The sequence below is a fragment of the Fundulus heteroclitus genome, chromosome 8 (genome assembly GCF_011125445.2).
Source record: "Fundulus heteroclitus isolate FHET01 chromosome 8, MU-UCD_Fhet_4.1, whole genome shotgun sequence".
NCBI classification, from domain to species: domain Eukaryota; kingdom Metazoa; phylum Chordata; class Actinopteri; order Cyprinodontiformes; family Fundulidae; genus Fundulus; species Fundulus heteroclitus.
In genome coordinates this window covers 10,560,402-10,572,169 of record NC_046368.1, presented here as the reverse complement: position 1 = coordinate 10,572,169, position 11,768 = coordinate 10,560,402, and positions in this window count along the sequence as shown.

The window sequence follows — 11,768 nt, the reverse complement described above, 5'->3', positions numbered from 1 at the left end:
TACCTCTAACTTTTTTTTTAAACATGGAAAACGAAATACACTTTTGGAAAATGCTAAATAATTATAGCAAAATAAGCTGCTTTCATTTAAAGATTTGCCAGTTGCATTGTCTGTTTAAATATTTTTAGATTAACTTTTTAGTTTGAAAAGCTTGGGAAAGATAAGTTAAAACACAAAGCTACAAACTAATTGGAAAGAAAATCCGATGTGGAGTCCATACTGCAAACTTATAATGTACAGGCACATTTAATAAGCATTTCATCCCATTTAGTTTTTGATTGCTTTCCAACTCTGCAAAACTTACATTTATTATCGATTGGATGCAATTGTTGTTGATGACAGTTGATAGAAGAACCAATACACTCTTCAAAAGACACACCTAAAAGCAAACATGCATTGACTCACACATAATCAATACAGATCAAAATAAAGAGATTGTGCATATCGTTATAAAGTGTTAATGTTTGCAATGGCTCAGGTTTCTGTGGTGCAAAAAATGAGGCCATAATAATTTATGTTTTTACTAAATAAAATCAAACTGTTTGGGGGGAAAACTACAAAAAGTGCACCCCCTTGTTTATTTATAGTGTTTGCCTAACACCAGTCATAGGGAATCTGGTAACCCTAAATTATGTTCAGTTTTTTCAGTTTTTAATATTGTTTTTTTTTTTTTCTTTTTATCTTCACATTTGCTCATTTGCATCTTTTAAACAAGACTTTCAGAAGAGGTTGCTATTAGTCAAATGTTTCAGGGAGGCTGCCAAGAGGCCAATAATATTTTTTATAAGAAAACAAATGCACTTAAAAGCACACTCAAAAAAGTCAAGGTTTCACAAATGAAAAACAAAAATGTAAGCAAAAAACAACAATAAAACCAGATTACCAGATCTATATGACTTGAATGAGTCATATAGAATAATTTGTGCATAAGGAGTAAGCAGGCTCAAACAAGTGGGTTTTAAGTCTGGATTCAAACAGGGAAGTGTCATCATTCTTGGGTGTTAGTGTTATGATTTTGTTATATTCCCAGATCATCTTATTTATCCTTCAGTGTTCAGTTTTGCTTTTCTGGATTTAGGTAGTGGATTCTGTTTCTTCATTCGTCATTTTTCCATATTATATTGTAAGACTTCTTCCTGTATTTTCTCCCTGTTCTGCCACTGTTATTTACTTGTTTTCCTCCTCAGCCCTCTGCCGTCATTGGTCTCTGCTGCTGCCCATTTCTCACGTGATTACTTATACCTGCTCTCAATGCCTTCTCCCCTCATCCCCTCTGTATATAAGCTGTCTGGGCTCCTCTTCTTACTTTATGCTACCTCCGGTTCATGCCTTGCTTCTTGCTCATTCTCCGTGTCCCGCACTCCTTTTTAAGGTTTTCTTTATTATTTTACGGTGATCTTGAATGTAAACAAAGGGATTTTTCATTTAGTTCTGGATTTGAATGAGAGCACATCGGGCTGCAGTAGAACTGGGCTGATGTGCTGAATTGAAGAAGTTTTGGACAATAATACGAGCAGCTGAGTTCTGAACCATTTGTGTCTTATGGAGGGATTGTTGAGGCTTACAGCTTACATTTAAAAATGTAACATATTGTAAAAAAAATATTCAAAACATGTTTCATTAGGACTAGTTACTTCAGGATGTGTGACTGTTTTATATTAGAAAAATGGTACACAGCAACTGCATTTTCTTATATTTTTTATTTTTTTTTATATTTATTGAGGCTCTCAATAAACCAACAGTGGAGACAATAGCAAAAATAATAATGTGAAAAAGATTTGCTCTCATATAACTGCTTTCTATACCCAAACAATATCAGTGACCCATTATATAGTTTTTTAACATTAAAGTAAATAGTAGTAAATACACAAAGCCCACAAGTGAAATTTGTCATATTTCATATTATGAAATATGAAATAAATCTGCCTTTCTTTTTTTTAATTAATAACTGGTCGTTATCTTAAGTGGGCCAATCTGAGACATGAAACTCCAGGGCTTAAAAGGAGTCCCACTCCCCCCCTGGATAACACCCATAGGCTACTCTTAAACTTAGGTGTGGGGGAGAGAAATTAAGCTATCAATAAAGAGAGAAAATGTGTCTATTTCAGATAATAATGATTTTGTTCATGTAGGAAGGAGCTCAGTTTTATCACTGTTTATTTTAAGAAGTTCATGTTATGTGAACGGCCACAGCAAAATCATGAACAAGTCTCCCCTGAGCTTTTTTGAGTCATTTACAGATTCTAGGCTTTCCAGCGAGAAAAAACAAATGGTGACACAATAGGGCGGGAAGATAGAATTTGTTTTACTAGATAAATGGAGCTAGGTGTCATCAGGTAGCAATTGAAATCAATGTTAAACTCACTGAAAATATTGCCAAGGAGATATAGGTAACTTATGAAGAGTAAGGGTCCCAAGACAGAGCTCTGAGGCACACACAATTTTACAGGAGAGGGGATAAACTGAGTTGGGCCAGGAAGGTAGGAGCAAAACCAGTCAAAGGGGGTTGGGTGATGCTAAGCTGGAAAAATGTGTTGAAGAGAATTGTGTGAGAGACTGTATTGAAGCCAACACTGCTTCAATACTAATGGCAACACTGGAGAAACTGGGAAAAGTTTCAAGAAGTACTGGCTGCTTTCTATTACCCAAGTGACTAGCTGCATTTCCATCCAATTCTTGTTCAAATTTTGAGTGAACTTTTAAAATTTTGCAAAAAAAGAAAACACAAATCAGACTTGTTTCCATCTACTGGTTTGTAGGGAATTAACCAGGTGAAACAGAAAGTAATGTCATCTTACGTTGATGCTATGCTGTAATAAACCGAAAGTAGAGGTTGCAAACTAACAGAGACCACCAATCAGTAATAGAGCAAGGTTTTAATTAACGTATTGCTATTTATTTTTTTCACGGATGAGACTAAGAAATGCTTGACTCTCTTTGTTGGTCCACACGTACCTTTTGTTGCTTTCAGCCCTGTTTTCTAGCGTTATAGGAACATTCAAAAAGGCGGCGGCAGCAGAAGCAGCTGATCAATCATCTGAGGTGAATCAGAAATGTACAACTATATCAAAACTTGCTCCACAAATATGTTTCCATCTCCTCTTTAGCCCATTTACTATTTTTCAAAAACAGTAAAAAAAACAGCTCATGCGAGCGAAAAAAAAAAAAAAAAAAAAACTTTTATGGAAAATGTAGTACGTTAATCTGGATTTTGCCATTTCCATCAACCTTTTCTAATGTTATATTTCAAAATGTGCTTTAAAAAAGGTTGATGGAAACACAGTGAATAATGCCCTTGTGTTCTCCATATGCATGAACTAAGCTTTAGGGTCACAAGACTGTAACCTGACTCCGCCAGATGGATTGGCTCCGCATATCCATCTGGAAACCTTCCGTTGAAGTAATTTTGGGAAGGGGCGAAAATACTGGTTAGCTGATTGGCCTATGTTGGTGATAGACGGGCCAAATAAACCAATCAGATCAACGAAGCATATGACATACTAACAGCGATGACGAAAACACAACCACAAGCTCTTGCCGAAACCAGTCGGGAGAAGAGCAAAAACATCTTTTCCTCTGAGAAAAGCCTCCAGAGCAGTGTTTTCCTCTTCTTTCAGTGAAGAAATCCTCTATCTTGCTCGATAGCCACGCTAGCGCTAGTTTCATCGGCTGAAGCCGCCATGCTCTTTAGACTGAACTGTCGCGCTTCTCGTTGCATCACACCTACACCCGCCTCAAAGCCAACGCTGATTGGACGTTCGTTTGGTGAACTGCTCCAAATTTTCTTTAACGGAAAGTAGCCAGACTGATCTGCGAGTGAAACCTTGAAAGCTTGCGAGATCAGGATGGTCTCACGAGGCTAACAAGACTGAAGGGTTTTTCTTTCTTTAAAACCCCCTTTGTCTTGCAACTGTACCTGTGTATTTCAGATCTGGCAAAAGTCACCCACAATGTTGTGGGAGAGTTGGGTATAGTCTTCTAAAACCAAACTAAAAATCTCTGAGCCGCAATAATAAAGGAATCTTTAGCATTGACAAATTATTTTGTTGGTGAGACAATTTAATTTGTAGGTTATTTCTAATGAAAACCTTAGACAAATGAAAGCTTTGTATGCCTCTTTACAAATCACATGTATTTCTATTTTTTATTATTTGAGAAAGACTTACATCTGTGTAATAAAACTAGATCAACAATCTTAGAGCAGAATAAACTATAGCATGTTTCCATGCAATGGACAAACAATGCTGTATACAAAATCGCACATGGCAGTTGGAGATGTATATTCTTGTGACTCTAAAACCCAATTAATCTCCATTAGAATCTCAGTTGACTGATATTGAATAATTAGATTAGTTAACAAACCTTAAATAAAGCTGTTAATCACTTTAAAGTTTAAAAATACAGTTTAATGAGAAGCTGTTTAGTTACATAGACAATTGCTGCATTGAGATTTTCACAGCATTACACTTTACAAATGAATTGTGTTTCAAAGGAGTACAGTTAAATGATCCAAAGGGAATCTGTTGATTTTTATGCACTAATTGTGCTAATTGTGTATAATCACATTAGCATGTCAAATGCAAGAGCAGACTGTGAGAAACGCACCATGAGTGTATGAACGTGTTGTTCTCTGGATACACGTTTTAACAGCAGTTCCACATGTCAAGAGCCATCATTTATAAAGTTAATTGTGATAAACAGTTAATGTCAGTAATGTTTAAAGCGATGATGATCCAAGCTAATCCAAAACAGCCGTGTGCTGCTTTTCTCAGACTTGATGACATTACAAGCAAATGATTTTCATATTTGTCTTGTGTCTTATATTTTTGGGTTTAAAATGTTATTTACTGGCTCTCTTTGCAAACAACCCAGACTGAATGAGAACTCAACAGCTGGAACCTGCTGAAACAGATTTAGTGAAATAAGATCATTTCGGGACTACTATATGCAGCAAAGTACATTTATTTTGCCTTTCTCAATTACAGTCGCCGATGCGGGATTTTCAAGGTTTAAAAAGCCTGACTTTTAATACAACTCAATCACAGTATTTACCTACAACATGATATTAAAAATGTGCAACATGATGTAAATACCTTTTTTATAAAAACAATAATGTCAATTATTTCCAAGTAAAATAATATTACCAATTATTACATTAAATCAATGTTATCAATAGCAGTTATTCATAGAGAGCAAAAACCCACTAAATTTAGTAGTAGTTTCTGAGAGCTACTGGATAAGATATCTGAACCAACTAAACCAACCCAAAAAAAATCTAAATCAAAATAGGATAACTAACTCAAAATTGAATAATTTCCAAGAACTTATTGTGCAGTATATAAACATTTTTATCAATTAAATCTTTGTAACACATTAATCTAAAGCAATTAACAGTATACTGTAGTAAACTAGTAATTGGCTGCATAACAGACCTGATACATGTAGCTTGCCAACTGAAATTTTAAAACGGTGTCATTTTAATTGTGGTAGGGATGGATGTCACTCCTTTGGTTTTCACACTATGAACATTCACATTTTTAGCAACATCAAAATGTTTCCAAAGAGCCAAATCTTAGTTTTTTATGAGAAAGAAAAACACAGCTGCAGTCTTACAGCTGGCTGACCTGACACGTGTTAAAATATATTTGAAATAAACTGTAGGAGGATATGATGGAACATTTTCCTGCTTTTGAAACAAATTAAAACCTTGGCATTCATTGAATGCGCTAATTGGTTGCTCTGAGATTTGTTTTGCTATTACGTTTCTTTATATAAACCCACTTCCATGTCACAAGTTTACAAAAGAAGACATCATGCCAAGTAGAAGCAGGTGTGAGTAATTAATAATCAAAGGTTAAAGGCCAAAACCTAAAGAAAAATAAGAATTATCAAACATCAAACTAATTGACACATTTACCCAAACCATTGTTTTTTTAGTTAATTTTTACTCTGGTTTTACTTGTTAACAAAATTAACAAATCGTTTTGGAACAAAAGAACCTTCATATGCAACACATGGAATTTTTCTATGGACTTTCTTTCGCAATTAGATTTATACCAATGTTTTACAGGAAGTTGTCATCTTAGTCTAATCAATGCATGTTTTATGGTCAACTAGCCAATTCAACTTCGATGTCCCCACTTCATAATATTGTTTAGCAAAGGCTTTCCAGTGGGAGTTGAATTATTTTGTTGTCGCTATTTCGAAAAATGCACATCCCTGGGAGTTTTCAGCGAGAGGCAATTTGGACTCCGACTGTGCTGCTTGCTTCTCATGAGGTTTCTCATCAAGACATCCTCATGAGAGAAAGTTCAGCAGGGATCCTCTCCAAATCATTTTCAGACACTTCTAATAACCGTCTGCACAATCTCAAGCCCTTTAACTTGATTGTTCTGTGTCACTGATTGAAGCTGTTGAGTGATAATCTTAAAAAAAAATACTTTGTGCTAAACCTAATGAAAACAAACACAAATCCAGACAACTGTTTTCTTTTCTACACATTTTACTCTTAATTATATTTAGAAGTCAAAATTTTGTCCATAATTTAATTCATCCATTTGTGCCACCATCCAATTTCTTCCACTTACTTGAGTTCAGATCACATGGTTAACAGGTCGAAGACACAAACCCAGAAATCCCTCTCACAAACAGTACCATGCAGCTCATGTTGGGTAAAAGACACTCATAAAAAGGCTTGCTGTGTGTCACAAGGAATGTAGGGAACGCAGCAAACACGTGGAAGAAGACGCTCTGATCAAATATGATTCTGAAACACTTGGCTTACACGCAAACCGCTTTCTATGGCAGCGTCATGCTGTGAAGATGTTTTTGACTGGGAAGCTAGTCAGAGCTAATTTGATGATGGATGGATTCAAATAATGGGTAAATCTTTTGAAAATAATTTGCCAGAAGCTGCAAAATGACCATACTTTTTTCTCATCAAAGTGAGGCAAGTCTGGCAAAGTTATATCTATTAGTTTTCATGTGCAAGTTTTTGTCTCAGGAAGAAATTCTTACAAATGAGAGATGCTAAGAAAGAAAACCGCAGGAAAGTGATTTAAATAAAACAAACAAAATGCATATAGTTGAGTAAGATGGATGAGCATGAGGTTTCCAATCCTTGAAACTGACTGGGTAAAACTCCCTGAACCTAAAAAAGCTTGCCTGAAACTCCTGGATCCCACAAAGATGCCAACAACAGTCAAAATATTTTTCTAGGGTCAGCAACCCTAAATATACAGACAAAGCTGTAATGAAGAGTTGTACATTAAGGCATTATCATGTGTTTGAATGTTCCAGCCAAAATTAACATCTAAATGCATTTGACTCGGCAATTAATCCTTAGACCCTCTCCATTAAGTTTGACAGTGTGTCAAACTTAATGATAATGTTCTTATTTGATATTGTTCTTTTACAAAAAAAAAACAATATTAAACATTCCTGTCTTTATATCCGTAAAGCTAAACTTGCACAGATGATCCTTTGCAGAACAGTTGTAGTTATACTGATATTAAATTGCACAGGATTTTATTTATAGGTGTCAGAACAAGCAAAGCTTGAATACGAATGAAGGACATGGGTTTTGAAGGAAAGTATACTTTCCCATCCACTTCACAAGAATACATGTCTTTTTGTTGGTATTAGAGATACCTTTTCAACAAACTACCGTGGAGTTTGTGCAATTGTGTCAATAGAATATGAAAAGGTTCACAAGATGTTAACAACCATAACCTTTTTACTGTGCTCATTAATGTTTGCAATTCAATCTGAATCTGTTTAAATAATTAAACCATGTTTGGATAAATTAGATGGATTACATTTTTTTATTTCTATATAATTTGATATAAATTGTGCCTTTTTTTTTCTTATAAAGTACCTCGAGATGACATTTGCTGTGAACAGGCACTACATAAATAAACTGAAACTGATACTAAAATTGCTATTTGTGGGAAATTTGTTTCTCTAACTTCTTGTATTTCTCTGTTGCAGAACAAGTAACGGATAGAGAAATCAATAAACTCGCATGAAGATAAACAGTGCTACAACAGAACATAAATCTTGGGACACTGCTGCAGGAGAAACTCTAAGGTGTTGTTCTCCTTTTATTCCTTCGCAAGCATTCATTCAAGTTGTCGGCTGCCGCAACGTTTATTCACTAGGGGAGAAATTCTGCTAGAAAGGTGGTCCAAAATGACACCACAAAACAGCATGCGGGCGGCTAATGGACAATAAAGAAAGAAGAAAAAAATGAAAGATATACAGCGGGAAGAAGGATGGGAGCTGAACTGGCACGGTGAGACAGACAAAAAAAAACAGTTTGGAAGCCAGCGCAGCGTAGATGCTGCCCCTCGGGACGCGCAAACTCAGCACAATCCTCATTTTCATTTCTCGGTGTGTAACCCCGGATGATTAGGGTGTAATGATGGTTACTCTAATTGGCCCTCTGTTTCTCCGATTTCACATGATCACATAAGGTCTTTGAACACACAAACACCCATACGTGGCGACTTCACACAGACGGCTCTTTTGCGCACACCGTGCTTTAGGTTGTGACTGCTGGAAAAGATGTCTTTGAGGGCAGCTATGGTTAAAAATAAGATATCTGTTTTATCAAACAGGATGTTTACAGATACAGCTGCAGCAGCCATTAAGGATTTACTGTAAAAAAAAAAAAAAAAAAAAAAAAATATATATATATATATATATATATATATATATATATATATATATATATATATATATACAAAAAGCATGCCACTGCACTTGTAGCGAAATATTTTTTTAATATACTATATAACTTTGCTCAATAATGTGTTCACCATCTATTTCATTTATCATCGTTCCTACACTGTAAATCATGCATTGTTTCAATTATATGGACTCACTGACAGAAGGTAAGCTATAGCTCCAGTATTTTAATTTAACAGTAAAATAACGTACAGAGTGGCACCGGTACTGTACAGATGCAGTAACAAAGGTACGACAGCGTTACTGTAAACTCCTCCCAAGGATTTTGAGGTATCGGCTTGAAATTTGCCCAGTATCTCTCTTGAGGCATGGGGGATTAAAAGTTAGCCAAATGGTGATTTATCTTTTTTAGCATGTCTAAGGGGCATGGCCTGGCTTTGTCTTCTTGCCAAACAAAATAAATTAAAAAAAATCTAAATGCTGTAACTGTCTCATTGAAAAGGCATAATAAGACTGATCCATTTTAGGTGCCAAACAATACGATGTAATGTGACATCATATAAGCCCCCGCTGCATATTAAAAAAAAGCCACTTTTTCACTGAATAATCCCTCTCTGACCCTTTTTACCAAGTCGACTTGACTGTGGTATCTATTGACACAGTCAAGTGGAAACGATCCGCCAATCAGACGCTGACTGTTAAGGTATAACATCAAACAAAACTATATCCTCCTCTTGTTTTTTAGGAGAAGGCTATGTGCTTTTAAATACCACCAGAGTGGCCTTGGTCCCCTTGGCCCCTTTACAATTCAAAGAGCCAAAGTTGTCTTTTTTCTCAACAATACAATTTGGAGCCGTGAAGCTTTGTGACCCTTTTTTTTGTTTTATAAACACCTACTGTTTTTTATGGTTAAATTAAAGAATCAATATGCATATCTAATATTAGGTTTTACAAGAAAGAAGTACGTCAAACTTTTACTAGAACACCATTTACTTTAATGAAATGATCTAAATGTGTGGAAAATTAAGACAGAGCATATAGTTTGCATTGACAAAACAGAAATAATTCCTGTTATCATTAGGTTCATTCTTTTGTGCTAAATTTAGCATGAAAACACACAGATATTTGTTGTTGTTTTTTTATTTGCCCTATTTAATCTTTTTATTTTTAAAAAAAATCTCAGATCGTTAACATGTTTTGGCCCTCCACAGTGGCTGTTTAAAACTTTGGCCAAAAATTCCCATCTGGCTCTGGAGTCGCAGGTGGCAGATCCCTGGACTGGACCATTGGCCCTCTGAGGCCACTTGGGGTAGTCTGGGGAAGTAAATGTTACAGACACACTCACATCACTGGACCACTGGCTACACAACACCACCAACCCTACAGTTACGCACCGTACATAGTAAAAGGAGTTTTTTTTTTTTTTTTGTCAAAATAACAAAAACGGGTTAGAGTGCAGAAACAGTCTTGTTGATCCTTTGGAGCCAAAAAAAAACATGTTTCCTTATGATTTATGCCTTTTTGATTAATGCTGGCACTTTGAAATGCAGATCAATCCTTTGCTAATAAATTGATCCTTCTTCAAAGGATTTCATCGAGGAAACCTTTGCGGTGAAGGAGCTCTCCGTCGCTGAAGCCTTCACTAATTGCTTAAACTAATTAGTAAAATGTTTTTCAATGCAAGTGTAATCTTCGCATCAATTTCTCTGTGTTACCCTCTGCAGTTTTTAGCTGGAAGTCGCACTGGCAGCCAAGCCTGGAACCTTTTTCCGGGGTCCATTGATTTTGTCCCCGTGTGAGAGCCCACTGTGAGTCATCTGTTTACATATCTGTGAGGAGCCAGTTGACTGTTTTTATCAAACCGTGTCATGAAGGAGGAAGGAAAGGAAGAAAAACGTAGATATTGCAGATCAATGCAGACAGACATATCGATCCACGGGCTCAGTGATGTCACCATTTGAGTCTCTCGTTCTAATTAAATTCCATCTGTGTTCAGCCCGAGTATCTGCTCATCCAATTCAGTCAGGTATGCAATGCATCCTCAGAGTTCTTTCAGCCAAGATCTAAAAGTCACTGCAGGTTAAAGCAGACAGGAAGATTACTTATTGAAGATACGCTTGGGCAAGGAGCTTAATCCTCAACTTGCAATCATAAAGTTACTCTGTCGAGTGAATGCGCAGCATCACCACTCTCCATAATGATTTGTAAAATGCTTTCAGATTAATTAATCTTTGGTTGCAATAGGATCATTATACACTAAAGATTTTAGAAAAATCCAAACTTTAAATAAATGATTTTTATTAAAATGCCAATACCATCGGCACCCCTTATTCACTACAACAAATGTTATCAAAGTGGTTTATTTTTTATTAGATTTTTCTTTTTTTAGTTGAGCATTTAGCTTCTATGCACCACAAATCTGGGACAAACTTCCAGAAAACCGCAAACCAGCCAAAACACTAAACTCCTTTAAATCAAGACTGAAAACCAAAGGTTTAGATTTGATTTGGGCCCATAATAACAGGATCTATGATCAACATATTTGATGTCTATTGATGTTTTCACCTGATATCTTAATCTTGGTTACTGGTCTCACTACCAGTGACTGTTTCAATGTTTTTATGATGTAAAATAGTTTGAACCGCCTTGCGGCTGAAATGTGTTATCCTAGTAAATTTGACTTGACATGAGCAAAGTGTCATAATTTACTCCTAAATATGACATAACAGAAATATACAATTATCTTGGCTATGCTATGCAAAACAGGAAAGACAAGAAAACATGATCTTATATATCTTGCGATTGTTGTTTCAGTTCTGAGATTTGGAGAATTGTGTCTACTTTACCTCCACCCAGGTATACTCAAACCGACATAAATAATTTGAGCTTGATGGTTAAAATTTTAAATGTTTTATTTTGTTAAACAAAGATTAAGGTGGGCTAGGGTAAAACAAAAGAGAAATAACAGAGAAAGTACCTATTGCCCCTCTAAGTACAGTGGCAGATCTGTATGTATGCTGTGCGCCTGGTTTTCTTCCACAGGTCCTGGAAACCTTGAAAAAGTAAAGATCATCTTTAAA